Here is a 22,461-nt window from a genome sequence, read left to right on the forward strand (position 1 = left end):
AGCACACTGCCTGACAACCTCAGCACACTGCCTGACAACCTCAGCACAGTGCCTGACAACCTCAGCACACTGCCTGACAACCTCAGCACACTGCCTGACAACCTCAGCACACTGTCTGACAACCTCAGCACAGTGCCTGACAACCTCAGCACACTGCCTGACAACCTCAGCACACTGCCTGACAACCTCAGCACACTGTCTGACAACGTCAGCACACTGCCTGACAACCTCAGCACACTGCCTGACAACCTGAGCACACTGCCTGACAACCTCAGCACACTGTCTGACAACCTCAGCACACTGCCTGACAACCTGAGCACACTGCCTGACAACCTCAGCACACTGTCTGACAACCTCAGCACACTGCCTGACAACCTCAGCACACTGCCTGACAACCTCAGCACACTGCCTGACAACCTCAGCACACTGTCTGACAACGTCAGCACACTGCCTGACAACCTCAGCACACTGCCTGACAACCTCAGCACACTGCCTGACAACCACAACACACAGCCTGACAACCTCAGCACACTGCCTGACAACCTCAGCACACTGCCTGACAACCTCAGCCTCAGCACACTGCCTGACAACCTCAGCACACTGCCTGACAACCTCAGCACACTGCCTGACAACCTCAGCACACTGCCTGACAACCTCAGCACACTGCCTGACAACCTCAGCACACTGCCTGACAACCTCAGCACACTAACAACCTCAACACACAGCCTGACAACCTCAGCACACTGCCTGACAACCACAACACACTGCTTCAAACCCTCAGCACACTGCTTGACAAACTCAGCACACTGCCTGACAACCTCAGCTCACTGCCTGACAACTTCAGCACACTGTCTGACAACCTCAACACACTGCTTCAAACCCTCAGCACACTGCTTGACAAACTCAGCACACTGGCTGACAACCTCAGCTCACTGCCTGACAAGCTAAGTACACTGACTAACAACCTCAATACACGGCTTGACAACGTCAGCACACTGCCTGAGAACCTCAGCACACTGCTTGACAAACTCAGCACACTTCTTGGTAACCTCAGCACACTGCCTGACAACCTCAGCACACTGCCTGACAACCTCAGCACAATGCCTGAAAACCTCAGCACTCTGATGAACAACCTCAACACACTGCCTGACAACCCCAGCACTCTGGCTGACAACGTCAGCACACTGCCTGACAAACCCTGTAAATTTCTTGACAACTTCAACACACTGCCTGACACCCTCAGCACACTGCCTGACAACCTCAACACACTGCTTAACAACCTCAGCACACTGCCTGACAACCACAACACATTGCCTGACAACCACAACACACTGCCTGACAACCACAACACACTGCCTGACAACCACAACACACTGCCTAACAACCACAACACACTGCCTGACAACCACAACACACTGACTGACAACCACAACACACTGCCTGACAACCACAACACACAGCCTGACAACCTCAGCACACTGCCTGACAACCTCAGCACACTGCCTGACAACCTCAGCACACTGCCTGACAACCTCAGCCTCAGCACACTGCCTGACAACCTCAGCACACTGCCTGACAACCTCAGCACACTGCCTGACAACCTCAGCCTCAGCACACTGCCTGACAACCACAACAGACTGCCTGACGACCTCAACACACTGCCTGACAACCCCAGCACTCTGGCTGACAACGTCAGCACACTGCCTGACAAACCCTGTAAATTTCTTGGCAACTTCAACACACTGCCTGACAACCTCAACACACTGCCTGACAACCTCAGCACACTGCCGGACATCCTCCGCCTTCTGCTTAACAACCTCAGCACACTGCCTGACAACCACAACACACTGCCTGGCAACCACAACACACTGCCTGACAACCACAACACACTGCCTGACAACCACAACACACTGCCTGACAACCACAACACACTGACTGACAACCTCAGCACACTGCCTGACAACCTCAGCACACTGCCTGACAACCTCAGCCTCAGCACACTGCCTGACAACCTCAGCCTCAGCACACTGCCTGACAACCTCAGCACACTGCCTGACAACCACAACACACTGCCTGACAACTTCAGCACACTGCCTGACAACCACAACACACTGCCTGACAACCTCAGCACACTGCCTGACAACCACAACACACTGCCTGACAACTTCAGCACACTGCTTGCCAACCTCAACACACTGCCTGACAACCTCACCACTCTGGCTGACAACCCCAGCAGTGTGCTGAGGTTCTCTAGCAGTGTGCTGAGTCTGCACACTGCTAGAAAACCTTAGCACACTGCTTGGTAACCTCAGCACAGTGCTAGACAACCTTTACTCAGGAAATTTCAAGCTCTTGTCAGCTCTCAGTGAGTGCACAAAAACCAAGGCAAAGAAATTATTCATTCGAGCTAGCTGATTTTAGACGGGGAAACCGCACTCTGTGTCTTTTCCTGAGGTGCTAAACCCGTATGGATCATTCTTCATATGGAATTGTGAAGGCTCGATTTTGCGTCCGCTGGGAAACCAGCCAGACCTTCACTCAGAATTGTTAGCAGTGAATCGAGTTTGACGTGGTTCGCCTGTATTGTCCCGCCCTGAGTCTTGTCCCTGAGATGACCCGGCATTGACGCCCCAAAGTGGGGATGTCGTACGTTTTCTTCTTTCTTTATGACTTGTACTATAGTGTTGCCTTGCGAAACCAGTGAATGTAGATCTTTACCCCAGGTTTATAACATATATTAAGCATATTTTTTGACAAACCACATCGTCAGTCTCTAACACATCTGTAACTTTTTAAAAACTCTGTTTCCAGAAGTTATGATGAACCTCATCGTGGCTTCACCTTTCGTCAAGAAGCTCATACAAAGAGCGAGGTTTGCAGAAAGTGTAAATGTTTTGGTTCTACGCATAAAAGGAAGCATGTCCGCTGGTGCATGGAGAGACGCTAAAGCTAGGTTATTTCTGAGCTGCACCAGGCTTCAAAGCCTGGTGCTGGTCTCCACTCAAACGTACATGGAATTCCACCGCGAGCTGAAATGGGTGGGACTGTGGCAACCAGCACTCCGGAAAGTGCTGACATACTGCCACCCATTTTCCTTTCAAGTTCTAAATTCCTGACATACCATCATCACACTTGTTTTACCTAGTGGTCATTTGTACTAACACTTAATACGTCTTTCTTCTTATAGAAATTTTATTGTACATTTGTCATCCTAATTACTTAGGACTTTTTGGATTAGCTTCCAATTTTATACCCGTTTCGATTTATTTTTCGTGAGCAACAGTGACCCTTAGTGTCATACAGATAAGTGACCAAATTTGTTACTCAATCACTGCAGGTTTGGCTGAAGAACTGCAAGTAGGTCTGCACATGTTTTAATTACGGAGGACTTGCGCAGTTTGGAGCAAAACTTTAAGAACAGGTAGACATGAAGACGGGGAGACATGTAGATAGGTAGACATGAAGACGGGGAGACATGTAGATAGGTAGACATGAAGACGGGGAGACATGTAGATAGGTAGACATGAAGACGGGGAGACATGTAGATAGGTAGACATGAAGACGGGGAGACATGTAGATAGGTAGACATGTAGACGGGGAGACATGTAGATAGGTAGACATGTAGACGGGGCAGACTTATAGAGAGTAAACGTGTGGACAAGTAGACAGACAGTATTAAGAAGTGGAGGATCTAGTAAACAGCTATTTACATTAATGTGTTTCTCGATATCAATTACCTTGGGCACGGTCTTTGACCAGGCTTCGGGGTGACAGCTTGATCAGATAGACTATTGGAGTTTGCAGCTCGCAGTCCGCCGTGAAGCCACAGTCTGAATCATCATGGAATGACCTCCAAGTACATGACAACATCCCTCTTGAAGGCAATTCACGGTCTCCTGGCAATTTACTTTATATATAAAGGAGTGACATTGAAAAACCTGGAGGCATTAAACTTACTGCCGTTCTCGCCTTTCTCAAGGTCTCTTGATCCGATAAACTGGGATTGCTCGCTTCAGTGGCAGGTCATCATATGACTAAGACCAGAGCCAGGAAACATATCCCGTTTCCCAACAAATCTTACATAGCCTAACCTTCCTTTACTCGGATCAGACCTTATTATACTCCCCTTCTTCCTTACTCCACCAATTATCCAGGAAGAGTATTACACTTACTAGTTTAGTGAGTGTTCATGAATATGCGTACTCTCGTTTACGAAAGTAATTATATCAGTGTGAGAAGATCTGGACCCAGTCCCTCTAGTATTTTGCAGTTGTAAAATATTATACAGCCTTCTCGCTTGCGCACCAGGGAGCACAATTTATGGGATTTTAGGCGTTTCCAATAGTTTATGTATTGACCTGAATGGATACATGTAGTGAATGTTCTCTGCACATTATGCAGCTCTACATATTTACCGACGATAATAGTTGTGATGACAACTCTTTTCAGACTCTATAGACGCTTGCTTGCTTACCCATGGTGCGCTGAACCCATAGTCCTTGCTGAACTTTTCCGTTTATTTACAAAGGAGAAGCAGAAAATTAACAGAGTTCTATATGACGTTGTTGTAAGCCAACAGCATGACTATGAAGACATCAGCTTGATAGTTGTCATGACATCAGCTTGATGACTGTCATGACATCAGCTTGATAGTTGTCGTGACATCAGCCCCATAGTTGTCATGACATCAGCTTGATAGTTATCATGACATCAACTTGATAGTTGTCATGACATCAGCTTGATAGTAGTCATGACATCAGCTTGATAGTTGTCGTGACATCAGCTTGATGGCTGGGATGACACCAGCTTGATGATGCTCATGACATCATGATGATGGTTTTGATGACATTAGCCTTGTGGTTATGAGGGCAATAGGTCGATGGTTATCATGGCATTAGCTTGATGTTATTGATGACATGAGTTTGATGATTGGGTGTGATATCAATCACTCCTGCCCTCACACACCCTCTAGTGTCGTCAGTGAGAGAGGTGACACAAGGGAAGCTGTATGAAGACACATCTATTCAATGACTGATGCTCACTCCGTCCAATTTCTTATTGACGAAGCTGACGATCCAACTGCCCACTTTTCCAGTTATTCATTTTGTTCACACAGTGTCAACTCTTACACAATGAACACGCTCGAAAATCTATGTAAATTTTGGCGGAACATTAATATTATTATATTCATGAGAGAACTTAAACTCGTAAGGGTCATACAGTGATTAAAATATTAAATTGGATTCGTTATTATGTTGGAGAGCCATGACAGTAGTTGTGTGTGATGTTAGTGCCAGCTGTCTGTGTTTGATGTATGTTGCTAGTTCTCTGTGATGTTAGTACCAGCTGTCTGTGTTTGATGTATGTTGCTACTTGTCTGTGATGTTAGTGCCAGCTGTCTATGTTTGATGTATGTTGCTAGTTGTCTGTGATGTTAGTGCCATCTGTCTGTGTTTGATGTATGTTGCTAGTTGTCTGTGATGTTAGTGCCAGCTATCTGTGTTTGATGTATGTTGCTAGTTGTCTGTGATGTTAGTGCCAGCTGTCTGTGTTTGATGTATGTTGTTAGTTGACTGTAATGTTAGTGCCAGCTGTCTGTGTTTCATGTATGACGTTACTTAACTGTGATGTTAGTGCCAGCTGTCTGTGTTTGATGTGGGACGTTAATCGTAGTTCTCGTTGATGTTTGATATCAGTGTTTGTTGACTGAGACGTTAGCACTTGTTGACTGTGATGTTAGTGCTTGTTGTCTGGGATGTTAGTGCTCGTTATCTGTGATGTTAGTCCTTGTTATCTATGATGTTAGTGCTTGTTGTCTGTGATGTTAGTGTTTGTTGTCTGTGATGTTAGTGCTTGTTATCTGTGATGTTAATGTTTGTTGTCTGGGATGTTAGTGCTTGTTATCTGTGATGTTAGTGCTTGTTATCTGTGATGTTAGTGCTTATTGTTCGTGAAGTTAGTGCTTGTTATCTGAGATGTTAGTTCTTGCTGTCTGAAATGTTAGTGATTGTTGTCTGGGATGTTAGTGCATGTTATCTGTGACGTTAGTGCTTGTTGTCTGTGATGTTAGTGCTTGTTGACTGTGATGTTAGTCCTTGTTGACTGTGATGTTAGTGGTTGTTGCGTGGGATGCTAGTGCTTGTTATCTGTGATGTTAGTGCTTGTTGACTGTGATGTTAGTGCTTGTTTACTGTGATGTTAGTGCTTGTTGACTGTGATGTTAGTGCTTGTTGACTGTGATGTTAGTGCTTGTTGACTGTGATGTTAGTGCTTGTTGACTTTAATGTTAGTGCTTGAAGTCTGTGATGTTAGTGCTTGTTATGTGTGATGTTAATGTTTGTTGTCTGGGATGTTAGTGCTTGTTGGCTGTGATGTTAGTGCTTGTTATCTATGATGTTAGTGCTTGTTATCTGTGATGTTAGTGCTTGTTGTCTGTGATTTTAGTGCTTGTTGTCTGGGAGGTTAGTGCTAGTTATCTGTGATGTTAGTGCTTGTTGTCTGTGATGTTAGTGCTTGTTGTCTGGGAGGTTAGTGCTAGTTATCTGTGATGTTAGTGCTTGTTGTCTGGGATATTAGTATTTGTTATCTGTGATGTTAGTGCTTGTTGTCTGGGAGGTTAGTGCTAGTTATCTGTGATGTTAGTGCTTGTTGTCTGTGATGTTAGTGCTTGTTGTCTGGGAGGTTAGTGCTTGTTATCTGTGATGTTAGTGCTTGTTATCTGTGATGTTAGTGCTTGTTATCTGTGATGTTAGTGCTTGTTGCCTGGGATGTTAGTGCTTGTTAACTGTGATGTTAGTGCTTGAAGTCTGTGATGTTAGTGCTTGTTATCTGTGATGTTAATGTTTGTTGTCTGGGAAGTTAGTGCTTGTTGGCTGTGATGTTAGGGATTGTTATCTGTGATGTTAGTGCTTGTTGTCTGTAATGTTAGTGCTTGTTGTCTGGGATATTAGTATTTGTTATCTGTGATGTTAGTGCTTGTTATCTATGATGTTAGTGCTTGTTATCTGTGATGTTAGTGCTTGTTGTCTGTGATGTTAGTGCTTGTTGTCTGGGAGGTTAGTGCTAGTTATCTGTGATGTTAGTGCTTGTTGTCTGGGATATTAGTATTTGTTATCTGTGATGTTAGTGCTTGTTGTCTGTGATGTTAGTGCTTGTTATCTGTGATGTTAGTGATTGTTGTCTGTGATGTTAGTGCTTGTTGTCTGTGATGTTAGTGATTGTTGTCTGTGATGTTAGTGCTTGTTGTCTGGGAGGTTATGCTAGTTATCTGTGATGTTAGTGCTTGTTGTCTGGGATGTTAGTGCTTGTTATCTGTGATGTTAGTGCTTGTTATCTGTGATGTTAGTGCTTATTGTTTGTGATGTTAGTGCTTATTGTTTGTGATGTTAGTGCTTGTTATCTGTGATGTTAGTGCTTTTTGTCTGGGATGTTAGTGATTATTATCTGTGATGTTAGTGATTGTTATCTGTGATGTTAGTGCTTGTTGTCTGTGATGTTAGTGCTTGTTGTCTGTGATGTTAGTGCTTGTTGTCTGGGACTTTAGTGCTTGTTGACTGTGATGTTAGTGATTGTTATCTGTGATGTTAGTGCTTGTTGTCTGTGATGTTAGTGATTGTTATCTGTGATGTTAGTGCTTGTTGACTGTGATGTTAGTGCTTGTTGGCTGTGATGTTAGTGCTTGTTTACTGTGATGTTAGTGTTTGTTGACTGTGATGTTAGTGATTGTTGACTGTGATGTTAGTGATTGTTATCTGTGATGTTAGTGCTTGTTGTCTGTGATGTTAGTGCTTGTTGACTGTGATGTTAGTCCTTGTTGACTGTGATGTTAGTGCTTGCTGATTGTGATGTTAGTGCTTGTTGACTGTGATGTTAGTGCTTGTTGACTGTGATGTTAGTGCTTGTTGTCTGTGATGTTAGTGCTTGTTATCTGTGATGTTAGTGCTTGTTGACTGTGATGTTAGTGCTTGTTGTCTGTGATGTTAGTGCTTGTTGACTGTGATGTTAGTGCTTGTTATCTGTGATGTTAGTGCTTGTTGACTGTGATGTTAGTGCTTGTTGACTGTGATGTTAGTGATTGTTATCTGTGATGTTAGTGCTTGTTGGCTGTGATGTTAGTGCTTGTTATCTATGATGTTAGTGCTTGTTATCTGTGATGTTAGTGCTTGTTGTCTGTGATGTTAGTGCTTGTTGTCTGGGAGGTTTGTGCTAGTTATCTGTGATGTTATTGCTTGTTGTCTGTGATGTTAGTGCTTGTTGTCTGGGAGGTTAGTGTTTGTTATCTGTGATGTTAGTGCTTGTTATCTGTGATGTTAGTGCTTGTTGTCTGTGAGGTTAGTGCTTGTTGCCTGGGATGTTAGTGCTTGTTAACTGTGATATTAGTGCTTGAAGCCTGTGATGTTAGTGCTTGTTATCTGTGATGTTAATGTTTGTTGTCTGGGATGTTAGTGCTTGTTGACTGTGAAGTTAGTGATTGTTATCTGTGATGTTAGTGCTTGTTGTCTGTAATGTTAGTGCTTGTTGTCTGGGATATTAGTATTTGTTATCTGTGATGTTAGTGCTTGTTATCTATGATGTTAGTGCTTGTTATCTGTGATGTTAGTGCTTGTTGTCTGTGATGTTAGTGCTTGTTGTCTGGGAGGTTAGTGCTAGTTATAAGAACATAAGAACATAAGAAAGGAGGAACACTGCAGGAGGCCTGTTGGCCAATACTAGGCAGGTCCTTTACAATTGATCCCACTAACAAAATATTTGCCCAACCCAATTTTCAATGCTACCCAAGAAATAAGCTCTGATGTGAAAGTCCCACTCAAATCCAACCCCTCCCACTCATGTACTTATCCAACCTAAATTTGAAACTACCCAAAGTCCCAGCCTCAATAACCCAACTAGGTAGACTGTTCCACTCATCTACTACCCTATTTCCAAACCAATACTTTCCTATGTCCTTTCTAAATATAAACTTATCTAATTTAAATCCATTACTGCGGGTTCTCTCTTGGAGAGACATCCTCAAGACATTATTAATATCCCCTTTATTAATACCTATCTTCCACTTATACACTTCGATCAGGTCTCCCCTTATTCTTCGTCTAACAAGTGAATGTAACTTAAGAGTCTTCAATCTTTCTTCATAAGGAAGATTTCTAATGCTATGTATTAATTTAGTTATCCTACGCTGAATGTTTTCTAACGAATTTATGTCCATTCTGTAATATGGAGACCAGAACTGAGCTGCATAATCTAGGTGAGGCCTTACTAATGATGTATAAAGCTGCAGTATGACCTCTGGACTTCTGTTGCTTACACTTCTTGATATAAATCCCAGTAATCTATTTGCCTAATTACGTACGCTTAGGCATTGCTGTCTTGGTTTAAGGTTGCTGCTCACCATAACCCCCAAGTCCTTTTCGCAATCTGTATGGCTAAGTTCTACATCATTTAACTTATAAGTACTAGGGTTATGGGCACTCCCAAGCTTCAGAACCTTGCATTTATCTACATTGAACTGCATCTGCCACTTTTCTGACCAAGAATAGAGTTTGTTTAAATCCTCCTGAAGTTCCATAACATCTACGTTTGAATCAATTATCCTACCTATCTTTGTGTCATCGGCGAATTTGCTCATATCACTAGTAATTCCGAGTGATTTTCCACTTCAGATATGGAAACCAGTTTTTTCAAACAGCATTTTGGTTTAGCTATTAGAAGTCATCCATGCGCAGTCCTAGCCAACAATTTTTTTTTATGGAAAACTTAAGGGACAAAGTTTTAGCAATATCATTCCTGCTCCAGTTGCAAGGTTCAGATATGTCGATGACATTCTGGTCATATGTCCCAAAAGACTCAACATTCAAGATTTTCTTCATAAGATCAACTACGTCGAACCTACAATTAAATTCCCTCTTCAGCTAGAAAAGGAAGGCAAACTCTAGCTTCTTGATGTCACCCGATAAAGACATTTTCTGTCAGAGTCACCTGAAGGTCCACAAATACAAATCTCTTACTCATTTCTGCTCACACCATGACACTCACCAAAAGAGACGTGGTCATTTTTTTTTATAAAAATGCCAGTGCATCACCCATGCCTTCACAGACTTACGTCTTCCCTACTTTACATAAGATAGCAGATGCAGATCTGTGAATCTGCTAAACTCAGTCAGCAACGCCACTACCAAGAAACACAGATTCTTTATTCTACTTGCAGAAATAATGGCCAACGCCACCACACAGGCCCTTCCAAGTAGCAGCCTCTGCTTAACTACCATGACCACGTCTTCCATCAGAGATCTCACCAGAAAGAGCCTTATGACGAACCCAACAGTGAAGCAGGTGTGTACATTACACCTTGCGGAGAGAGTGCAGAAGCATCTACACATGAGATCTATAACACATGAGATCTAGAACACATGGGATCTAGAACACATGAGATCTAGAGCACAAAAATACTTGAAACTAAGACAAACTATCAATGAATTTGTCTTGCGCGAAGTTAAAGAGGGTCATTTCATGCCCTGGAGCAAAGTAAAAGTGATCTACAATGCTACCTTGAGTGATCAATGATATATTGAGAGGCACCAGTGTTTTGAAGCATCTTTAATTGTTACCACCAACACCACAGAAGAACGTGCTGGCTATCTGATAATAACCTGACGCCTCCACCTGATCTTCACCAGTGACATGCTTTCTCTACTGTAACAACTGTATTCTCTTTCTCTTGCATCATTTGGAGAGATCAAGCTCGCAGAGCCGTAACGTATCCAATGAAGATCTCCCACCTGTATACACTTGTGTTCTTTCATTCATAATGTCGGTATCCTCGTAGCTTCTGTCTTCAAAAACACTTGTACCTAACATATTTAAAGTTACACTATCTTTACTAATGTTTAACAACAACGAAACATTTTATCTGTGATGTTAGTGCTTGTTGTCTGGGATATTAGTATTTGTTATCTGTGATGTTAGTGCTTGTTGTCTGTGATGTTAGTGCTTGTTATCTGTGATGTTAGTGATTGTTGTCTGTGATGTTAGTGCTTGTTGTCTGGGAGGTTATGCTAGTTATCTGTGATGTTAGTGCTTGTTGTCTGGGATGTTAGTGTTTGTTATCTGTGATGTTAGTGCTTGTTATCTGTGATGTTAGTGCTTTTTGTCTGGGATGTTAGTGATTATTATCTGTGATGTTAGTGATTGTTATCTGTGATGTTAGTGCTTGTTGTCTGGGATGTTAGTGCTTGTTGTCTGTTATGTTAGTGCTTATTGTCTGGGACGTTAGTGCTTGTTGACTGTGATGTTAGTGATTGTTATCTGTGATGTTAGTGCTTGTTGTCTGTGATGTTAGTGCTTGTTGGCTGTGATGTTAGTGCTTGTTTACTGTGATGTTAGTGTTTGTTGACTGTGATGTTAGTGATTGTTGACTGTGATGTTAGTGATTGTTATCTGTGATGTTAGTGCTTGTTGTCTGTGATGTTAGTGCTTGTTTACTGTGATGTTAGTGCTTGTTGACTGTGATGTTAGTGCTTGTTGACTGTGATGTTAGTGCTTGTTGACTGTGATGTTAGTGATTGTTGACTGTGATGTTAGTGATTGTTATCTGTGATGTTAGTGCTTGTTGTCTGTGATGTTAGTGCTTGTTTACTGTGATGTTAGTGCTTGTTGACTGTGATGTTAGTGCTTGTTGTCTGTGATGTTAGTGCTTGTTTACTGTGATGTTAGTGCTTGTTGTCTGTGATGTTAGTGCTTGTAGACTGTGATGTTAGTGCTTGTTGACCGTGATGTTAGTGCTTGTTGACCGTGATGTTAGTGCTTGTTGACTGTGATGTTAGTGCTTGTTGACCGTGATGTTAGTGCTTGTTGTCTGTGATGTTAGTGCTTGTTGACTGTGATGTTAGTGCTTGTTGACCGTGATGTTAGTGCTTGTTGACCGTGATGTTAGTGCTTGTTGTCTGTGATGTTAGTGCTTGTTGACTGTGATGTTAGTGCTTGTTGACCGTGATGTTAGTGCTTGTTGACCGTGATGTTAGTGCTTGTTGACTGTGATGTTAGTGCTTGTTGACTGTGATGTTAGTGCTTGTAGATTGTGATGTTAGTGCTTGTTGTCTGTGATGTTAGTGCTTGTTGACCGTGATGTTAGTGCTTGTTGACCTTGATGTTAGTGCTTGTTGACTGTGATGTTAGTGCTTGTTGACTGTGATGTTAGTGATTGTTATCTGTGATGTTAGTGCTTGTTGGCTGTGATGTTAGTGCTTGTTGACTGTGATGTTAGTGCTTGTTGACTGTGATGTTAGTGATTGTTGACTGTGATGTTAGTGATTGTTATCTGTGATGTTAGTGCTTGTTGTCTGTGATGTTAGTGCTTGTTGACCGTGATGTTAGTGCTTGTTGACTGTGATGTTAGTGCTTGTTTACTGTGATGTTAGTGATTGTTATCTGTGTAGTTAGTGCTTGTTTACTGTGATGTTAGTGCTTGTAGACTGTGATGTTAGTGCTTGTTGGCTGTGATGTTAGTGCTTGTTGACTGTGATGTTAGTGCTTGTTGACCGTGATGTTAGTGCTTGTTGACTGTGATGTTAGTGCTTGTTGACCGTGATGTTAGTGCTTGTTGACTGTGATGTTAGTGCTTGTTGACCGTGATGTTAGTGCTTGTTGACTGTGATGTTAGTGCTTGTTTACTGTGATGTTAGTGATTGTTGAGTGTGATATTATTCTTATTCTTCTTCTTCTTCTTCTTATTATTATTATTATAATTATTATTATTATTATCATGTTAATGAGGGGAGAGAAAGAACAGTTGCAAGTATCTTGATCAAGAGTCTTTGCCATCATCAAGGCACCTTCCTTCAAGAGGAAGAATGAACTGGCATTAATTTTATTGTAAATTCTTGACGAATATTATTTGACATTCGAAGTGTGGACGTAGTGTGACATCACGTCCGTCAACATTCCTGTAGTGGGTCGTTCCTGTTACTGGTAATTCCTGTAGATGGTCGGTGGTATGGTTGGTCATTCTTATTGCTGGTCATATCTATGGCTGGTAATTCCCATTATTGGTCAATTGTATTGGTGTTCATATCTATGCCTGACCGAAAACTCAGTCATTATCTGCCATCATTACTGACTGAACATCCAGTCATTATCTGTCATCATTACTAACTGAAGAGCTTGTTATCATCTGCCATCATTACTGACTGAAAAACCAGTTATCATCTATCATTATTGATCGAACAACCAATTATCATTTATCATAATTATTGACTTAACACTCAAGTCATCTTTACTGACTGAACAACCAGTTATCATCAGTCATTAACTCAACAACTAGTTATCGCCCGTCATTATTAAATGAACAACCAGTTATCATGTTATTATTACTGAACATCCAGTTATCATCTGTCATTATTACTGAACAACCAGTTATCATCTGTCATTATTACTGAACAACCAGTTATCATCTGTCATCAATAGTGACTGAACAACCAGTTATCATCTGTCATCAATAGTGACTGAACAACCAGTTATCATCTGTCATCAAGAGTGACTGAACAACCAGTTATCATCTGTCATCAATAGTGACTGAACAACCAGTTATCATCTGTCATCAATAGTGACTGAACAACCAGTTATCATCTGTCATCAATAGTGACTGAACAACCAGTTATCATCTGTCATCAATAGTGACTGAACAACCAGTTATCATCTGTCATCAATAGTGACTGAACAACCAGTTATCATCTGTCATCAATAGTGACTGAACAACCAGTTATCATCTGTCATCAATAGTGACTGAACAACCAGTTATCATCTGTCATCAATAGTGACTGAACAACCAGTTATCATCTGTCATCAATAGTGACTGAACAACCAGTTATCCTCTGTCATCAATAGTGACTGAACAACCAGTTATCCGTCATTATTAACTGAACAATCAGTCATTATCTGTCATCATTACTGACAGAACAACAAATCATCATTTCTCATCATTATTTCCCTCATTACTTTGTTATCACTGTTGTAAATTTGTCAGCTACTTAAAGGCAATTACGACAATTCATTGTTTCTTTAAATTTCTTTGCATCAAAGATTTTTACATGCTAGTGTCAGTTTTAATTCTATACTAGATTTTTTTCTCAAAATTGCTCCTTTTTTTCATTCTAGGAAAAGTGAAGAGCATTTTGGTCGTTTCGTAATTAATTGTGTCCATTTGTGAAGAAAAGATCATTATTCTCGCATTTTATCTACTTCATTTAGTCCATAAAGAGGTGTTTTTACAGGCTTAATAATGCCACTCTATTCATGTTGTCGAGGCAATAATATATAAACCTTTAGTATTACAAAAATTTTCATCCTGACGTGTCTAGTCAGACAATGACTTTTTAGTTCCCAGGTAACATGTCTGGTGTTGATATAACTTTTATAGTCTCCTTCAAATTGGTTTGTATTGGGATGCACTGGTTTTGTGTCTCGACTCACCAGGTCACAAATTAGGTTGTGGGTTTAACAGGTCATGTTCAATATATATATATATTTTTTTTTTTGTAAATATAGCCAATGGTTCTTTCCCTTATTGTTGGGTCTGGTACTTGCTGTTTTGTAAGAATAAATCGTAAAGTTTATAAAGAAAATTGTTGACAACTATTCAAACTATTTAATGAAATTTTATGCAAAATAAAATCAGGGAGCAAGATAATGTTTGGAGTCTTCTTTATGTAGTTCTGAAAGCTGTGCTTGATATTCACCAATTGATTATTATGCTGCGGAAGTCGCATCTGCTAATTTGTATATAAGAGAGGCGACAGGTTTTCGGCTGTTTAGACTTGATGTAGGTTTCTGTGATAACCTGTCTCTCTGAGCCACTTAACAAGAGATGAACGTACGAAACCACTTAGAAGCACACTTGGAAAATATCCTGCAGATATTAGTGATATGAAATAATAATAATAATAATAATAATAATAATAATAATAATAATATTATTATTATTATTATTATTATTATTATTATTATTATTATTTATTATTATTATTATTATTATTATTATTATTATTATTATTATTATTATTATTATTATTATTATTATTATTATTATTATTATTATTATTATTATTATTATTATTAGCATTAATATTATTAAAAAGTAAAAGGAAAAGAAGAGGAAAAAGAAGAAAAAGAAGACGATGGAGGAGAAGAAGCAGGAGGAGTAAGGAGAGGAAGAGGAGGCTGGATAAAAAAATAAGTCTTAAATATTAGAGTTGTCAAGTAATGATGATGCTCTGGAAGGCTCTTACATATAATGACTGTCATATTACCACTAAACACCTCTTCTAACTTTCACTGTTCTTATCAATTTAGTCAAGTATCTGAATAAATTTAGGAATGTCTAAAATCCCTCATACTGTACTCCCTGGACCATTGATGACAAGTATGTCATAATTTACATTTGGAAGGTCCTGGAAACTCGAGTTCCAAATCTGCTCACTGAAACAAGTGATGAATTAGATTATTAGCCACATGCGCAGCGTGATTGCTAGTTTGAATGTAGAGGCGACTTTTATACTGGAGACAGTGGAAGAAGTGGAGTGATGATGTTTAAGGTGTTCATTTCTTTAGCCTTGATAGAGGGTGTTCAGTCTCTTAGCCTTGACCGAAGGTGTTCAGTTTCTAATTTTGACTGAAGTTGTTCAGTCACTTAACACTAATAGAAGGCTGACGGTGTTCAGTCCTTTAACCTTGACTGAAGGTGTTCAGTCCCATTCATCAGCTTGTCGACACTGTATATTCATATATTTGCTTTTGCGAGAGGAAGAGACGTGGAACACGGTAAAAAATCCCCCTAGTGAAAAATTGTTCAGTAAACACACTAAGATAACTCAAAAGGCATAACGGAGCCATGATCTTTAATCAGCCATTGGTGTGTGTGCGTGAGGCTCGGTCTGCGACCCCTCCAAGGGATGCAAATCCCCGTAAGCATATACAGGTAAGTAACAGGAAACAGGAGGCGTTCTAGAGTTATACTTGGCAGTAAATGCTGTTATGAAAGTTTATTTTGACCAATAGCTATTTTTTTAGTGTTAATATTTACCACTTTACCGTTTATCAAGTGTTCATAATAACATCTGCCGTTATACGTAATAGCAGATATAACATTTCCCTCTGAATACGATAACATATGTACCGCCCTGGAGGCGAACACTGTGAGCGAAATATAACTATTGAACATTATTACATTATTATTATTATTATTATTATTATTATTATTATTATTATTATTATTATTATTATTATTATTATTATTATTATTATTATTATTATTACAACGACAGGACCATGTGAAAGATCTGGACGTAATAGTGTCACCTGATCTATCATTTAGAGAACACAATAAAGAAAATTTTGCAAAAGCTAGAAGAATATTGGAATGGACAATGAGAACTTTCAAAATAAAATAAATACTGTCATTGTTGATGCTATTAAAACCAGTTTTTCCTCTTTTGCTTAGAGTGCTATTCGGCGTTGATGGCTCCATTCAGAAGATAAGAGACATTAGAGCCAGAACAGATACACAAAGAATTCACTGCCTGCATAGAGCCAATGAAGCATTTAAACTACTATGAACACATAAAATTCCTGAGGAGAACAAATACATGATAATATACATATAGCAGATACTAGAGGGCTTAGTTTTCAAACCCACACCACAAAAACAACAACAACGTACTGGAGAGATGTAGGAGGAAATGTAAAATTAACCCAATGAAATGCGAGGATGCGGTGGTAACAGTAAGAGAACACTGTATTAGTGGTCTCAGATTATTCAGCAGCAAGTATCAGAAAATACTACAAGAATGAGTGAAGAAACCTTCAAGGCAAGCACCAGAAAAATCCTGGCCCCAGGCCGGGCTGTGAGAGTAGCAAGCCTCTCGAAAATGGCCACTGGAATGTACCACAGGCTAAAATAAAAATGATGATAATGATTATTATTATTATTATTATTATTATTATTATTATTATTATTATTATTATTATTATTACTATTATTATTATTATTATTATTATTATTATTTTTATTGTCATCATTATCATTGTCGTTATTATTTTTTTTTGTCATTATTATCATTGTCGTTATTATTGTTATTATTATTATTATTATTATTATTATTATTATTATTATTATTATTATTATTATTATTATTATTATTAGCAGTAGTAGTAATAGCAGTAGTAGTAGTAGTAGTAGTAGTAAGAATGGTAGTGTCACTCGTGTCACTTTATTTAAGGAGCCACACAACGCCTGGATAACAAGAGGTTATCAGGTTTTAGCCACAGTAAAAGAGAGTAGTTCCAGCTCCTATGATTAAGGGTCCTTTACCGTAACCAATTGACTTCCCTTGAAGGGACCTGACATGGACGCCTGGACTCCAACACTTGATCCAAACTCTTTTTTAAATCACTTTTAAGTGTTTTTGACGAACTTTTCGAATTTGATTAAAAATAAAAGTAGGAAACTTGTTTTCCTTAATATTTTGAGGTTTTAGTTATGTTTGCGTAGCGTTTTTAGAGATTTTGCGTTTTAGTCCAGGCAAAAGTTTGTTTATTAACCCCATATAGACGTTCTGTTCATAAAAATCTTTAAACCATGTACAATTAACACTGTCTAATTTACAGGTTAAGACCTTACTCTTCTTCATCTCAATTCGAAGTCAAGGCCAATAAAAGGTACACTGTTACCACCCGTGGATTCCACCCACAGTAGTCGACTAAAATGAAAAGAACAAAATTTGTGAGGAGTCATGCCCATAATTCGAGGCACGTCCGGGAATTCAACCCGAGTTCTTTCGATTTTGACTTGAATTTTGTTTGTTAAATGCTGCTGTCTAGACACAGCTGGTTTCGTTATTAGTGTGGTGGTGGGTGATGATGCTGCAGCAGCTGGGTGTGCGGGGGCCGCCTGCCCGTGTATTGTCACACACATCACGACTCCTGCCACCAGAACTTCCACCATTAATAACCTCATCAACGCTGAGGAAGACTGGAACCCCAACCACGACGAGACGACGAGGGCGAACTTACCTAAATGAGAGGCTCCACCTTCCTTCCTGAGTGGCCAGAGTTCTTCTTGCCGTCTTCTTGATTGCTCAACCGAATAAAATATACCGGCAGCCCTATTATTCTCTTCTAAACTTGGCGTGTGGAGATCTTCAAGGCTGTCTAGTCGTCTTTGACACCCGGACTGAATACCTCGTGGCAACTACTCAGAATATTTCACCTGTACTGCAGTAATGTTTTCACAGAGGAGCTAGAATAAATTCACTTCATCTTACGAATGATTAGGTTCGGCAACACCAGTTACAACTCAGCTAAGAAAACTCTGCGTCTAAGATCAGGGCTCAAAATGTGGACACGCTAGCTCGAGAAAAATCCACACGAACGGCACAGAAATTATAAAAAAAAAAAAAAACCTTAGCGAGAAACTACCAATGTAGTCGACATGAAAGTTTGGACCGTGGAAAAGACAGGAGCGTTACGTGCACCCAACACGACTGCCTGGCACAGACTGGCGGTCCGGCACCTCAGCCTCCCGAGTTAAATTATCTTCCTGGAAGAAAAATCCTGGCAACTGGAAACGTTTATATGTATATATTATATTCTACTTCTCCTTTATGTTTCTTGATAACATGCAACAGGTCGCACCCAAGAAGATCAAATAGGAGGAAGGTCACGCTAAGAAGGTCACCTGATAATCGCTACCTCTCACAAATGTAATGAGAATTACTTCCTACCTAATGACGCCATGCCAGCTAAAAGATTTAATTAAAAAAAGCGGTTGTATATACATACATATACATACATATATATATATATATATATATATATATATATATATATATATATATATATATATATATATATATATATATATATGTGTGTGTGTGTGTGTGTGTGTGTGTGTGTGTGTGTCTGTGTCTGTGTGTCTGTGTGTATGAGGGTGTGTATTTTTTATTAACGCATCTGCCGATTCTCACCAAGAAAGGGCGGCCCGAGAAAGAAAAACTTGCATCATCATTCACTCCATCAGTCCTATCAGAGGGGTGATTTACACTGCAGTTATAAAACTGCAACATTAACACCCCTCCTTCAGTGTTATATGCATATACATAAATATATATACATATATACATATATACATATATATATATATATATACATATATATATATATATATATATATATATATATATATATATATATATATATATATATATATATATATATACATATATATATATATACATATATATATATATATATATATATATATATATATGCAATAAGATCACAGTAAACAGGTGATTTCAGAATATGCAAAACAACCACTCCGAAAGAATAGAGAAATTCCAAGCGCTTTCGTGACTACTCACATTATCAAGGAACTTGATAATCTGAGTAGTGACGAAGGCGCTTGGAATTTCTCTATTCTTTCAGAGTGGTTGTTTTTCATATATATATATATATATATATATATATATATATATATATATATATATATATATATATATATATATATATATATATATATATATATATATATAAACACTGATCTCTGGCTGAAGGAGACTAGTAGGTTCGAGTCTCCTTCAGCCAGAGATCAGTGTTTGTGTATATATCGCCTGCTCTTGCGAATTCCTTGCATTGTTAAAATCTCTAGTAAGGCTGATGCATGCAGGGGATGAGACGAAAAGCTGTAAGCCTTATCCCTGAGAGCTGGCTGCCTTGGATCAACGTCTAGCATTGTCCTAGGCGCCAAGGTATTGGTCCAGTGTGGTGAGAATGGTATAGCACTACTCACTTTGTTCCAAGGTTCGTAGGTTCAAGTCTCTTCAGCCAGAGATCAGTGTTTGTGCATATTTCGCCTGCTCTTGCGAATTCTTTGCATTGTTAAAATTTCTATTAAGGCAGATGCATGCAGGGGATGAGATGAAAAGCTGTAAGCCTTCTCCCTAACAGATGGCTGCCTTTAATCAACGCATAGCAATGTCCTAGTCGCCAAGGTATTGGTCCAGTGTGGTGAGAATGGTACAGCAATGCATACCTTGTTCCAAGATTCGTAGCTTCGAGTCTCCTTCAGCCAGAGATCAGTGTTTGTGTACATTTCGCCTGCTCTTGCGAATTCCTGGCATTGTTAAAATCTCTAGTAAGGCTGATGCATGCTTGGATGAGATGAAAAGCCGTAAGCCTTCTCCCTGAAAGCTGGCTGCCTTGGATCAACGTCTAGCATTGAGCTAGGCGCCAAGGTGTTGGTGCAGTGTGGTGAGAATGGTATAGCACTGCGTACCTTGTTCCAAGGTTCGTAGATTCGAGTCACCTTCTGCGAGCGATCAGTGTTTGTGCATATTTCGCCTGCTCTTGCGAATTCTTTGCATTGTTAAAATCTCTAGTAAGGCTGATGCATGCAGGGGATGAGATGAAAAGCTGTAAGCCTTCTCCCTGAAAGCTGGCTGCCTTGGATCAACGTCCAGAATTGTGCTAGGCGCCAAGGTATTGGTCCAGTGTGGTGATAACGGTATAGCACTGCATACCTTGTTCCAAGGTTCGTAGGTTCGAGTCTCTTCAGCCAGAGATCAGTGTTTGTGTATGTTTCGCCTCCTCTTGTGAATTCTTTGAATTGTTAAAATTTCTAGTAAGGCTGATGCATGCTTGGATGAGATAAAAAGCCGTAATCCTTCCCCATGAAAGCTGGCTGCCTTGGATCAATGTCTAGCATTGTGCTTAGCGCCAAGGTATTGGTCCAGTATGTTGAGAATGGCATAGCACTGCGTGCCTTGTTCCAAGGTTCGCAGGTTTGAGTCACCTTCAGCCAGAGATCAGTGTTCGTGTATATTTTGCCTGCTCTTGCGAGTTTCTTGCATTGTTAAAATCTCTAGTAATGCTGATGAATGCAGGGGATGAGATGAAAGCTGGCTGCCTTGGATCAACGTCTAGGATTGTGCAAGGCTCCAAGGTATTGGTCCAGTGTGGTGATAATGGTATAGCACTGCATACCATGTTACAAGGTTCGTAGGTTCGAGTCTCCTTCAGCCAGAGATCAGTGTTTGTGCATATTTCGCCTGTTCTTGCGAATTCCTTGAATTGTTAAAATCTCTAGTAGGGCTGATGCATGCAGGGGAGGAGATGAATAGCTTTAAGGCTTCTCCCTAACAGCTGGCTGCCTTTAATCAACGCCTAGCAATGTCCTAGGCGCCAAGGTATTGGTCCAGTGTGGTGAGAATGGTATAGCACTGTGTACCTTGTTCCAAGGTTCGTAGGTTCGAGTCACCTTCAGCCAGAGATCAGTGTTTGTGCATATTTCGCCTGTTCTTGCGAATTCTTTGCATTGTTAAAATCTCTAGTAGGGCTGATGCATGCAGGGGATGAGATGAATAGCTTTAAGGCTTCTCCCTAACAGCTGGCTGCCTTTAATCAACGCCTAGCAATGTCCTAGGCGCCAAGGTATTGGTCCAGTGTGGTGAGAATGGTATAGCACTGTGTACCTTGTTCCAAGGTTCGTAGGTTCGAGTCACCTTCAGCCAGAGATCAGTGTTTGTGCATATTTCGCCTGTTCTTGCGAATTCTTTGCATTGTTAAAATCTCTAGTAAGGCTGATGCATGCAGGGGATGAGATGAAAAGCTGTAAGCCTTCTCCATGAAAGCTGGCTGCCTTGGATCTACTTCTAGCATTGTGCCAGGCACCAAGGTACTGGCCCATTGCGGTGAGAATGGTATAGCACTGCGTACCTCGTTCCGGGGTTCGTAGGTTCGAGTCTCCTTCAACCAGAGATCAGTGTTTGTGTATATTTCGCCTGCTCTTGCGAATTCCTCGCATTCTTAAAATCTCTAGTAAGGCTGATGCATGCAGGAGATGAGATGAAAACCTGTTAACCTTCTCCCTGAAAGCTGGCTGCCTTGGATCAACGCCTAGCAATGTCCAAGGCGCCAAGGTATTTGTCCAGTGTGGTTAGAATGGTATTGCAATGCTTACCTTGTTCCTAGGTTCGTAGGTTCGAGTCTCCTTCAGCCAGAGATCAGTGTTTGTGTATATTTCGCCTGCTCTTGCGACTTCCTTGCATTGTTAAAATCTCTAGTAAGGCTGATGCATGCTTGAATGAGATGAAAAGCCGTAAGCCTTCTCCCTGAAATCTGGCTGCCTTGGATCAACGTCTAGCACTGTCCTAGGCGTCAATGTATTCGTTCAGTGTGGTGAGAATGGTATAGCACTGCGTACCTTGTTCCAAGGTTCGAAGGCTCGAGTCACCTTCAGACAGAGATCAGTGTTTGTGCATATTTCGCCTGCTCTTGCGAATTCTTTGCATTGTTAAAATTTCTAGTAAGGCTGATGCATGCAGGGGATGAGATGAAAACCTGTAAACCTTCTGCCTGAAAGCTGGCTGCCTTGGATCAACGTCTAGCATTATGCTAGGCGCCAAGGTATTGGTC

At 40.4% G+C, this 22,461-nt stretch overlaps 1 protein-coding gene across 1 annotated transcript in view; it reads right to left on the bottom strand.

Annotated features, from left to right (window-relative positions):
* The window catches only part of LOC128703772 (uncharacterized), a 767,381-nt gene extending 748,850 nt beyond the window's left edge, over positions 1 to 18,531 (bottom strand). Inside the window, exon 1 of the mRNA XM_070086895.1 lies at positions 18,061 to 18,531. The gene's annotated coding sequence lies outside the window, so the exon portion shown is untranslated. The remainder of the gene's footprint in view (positions 1 to 18,060) is intronic.
* Between the last annotated feature and the right edge of the window lie 3,930 nt (positions 18,532 to 22,461).

This window comes from Cherax quadricarinatus, chromosome 20 (assembly GCF_038502225.1).
Source record: "Cherax quadricarinatus isolate ZL_2023a chromosome 20, ASM3850222v1, whole genome shotgun sequence".
Lineage (NCBI taxonomy): Eukaryota > Metazoa > Arthropoda > Malacostraca > Decapoda > Parastacidae > Cherax > Cherax quadricarinatus.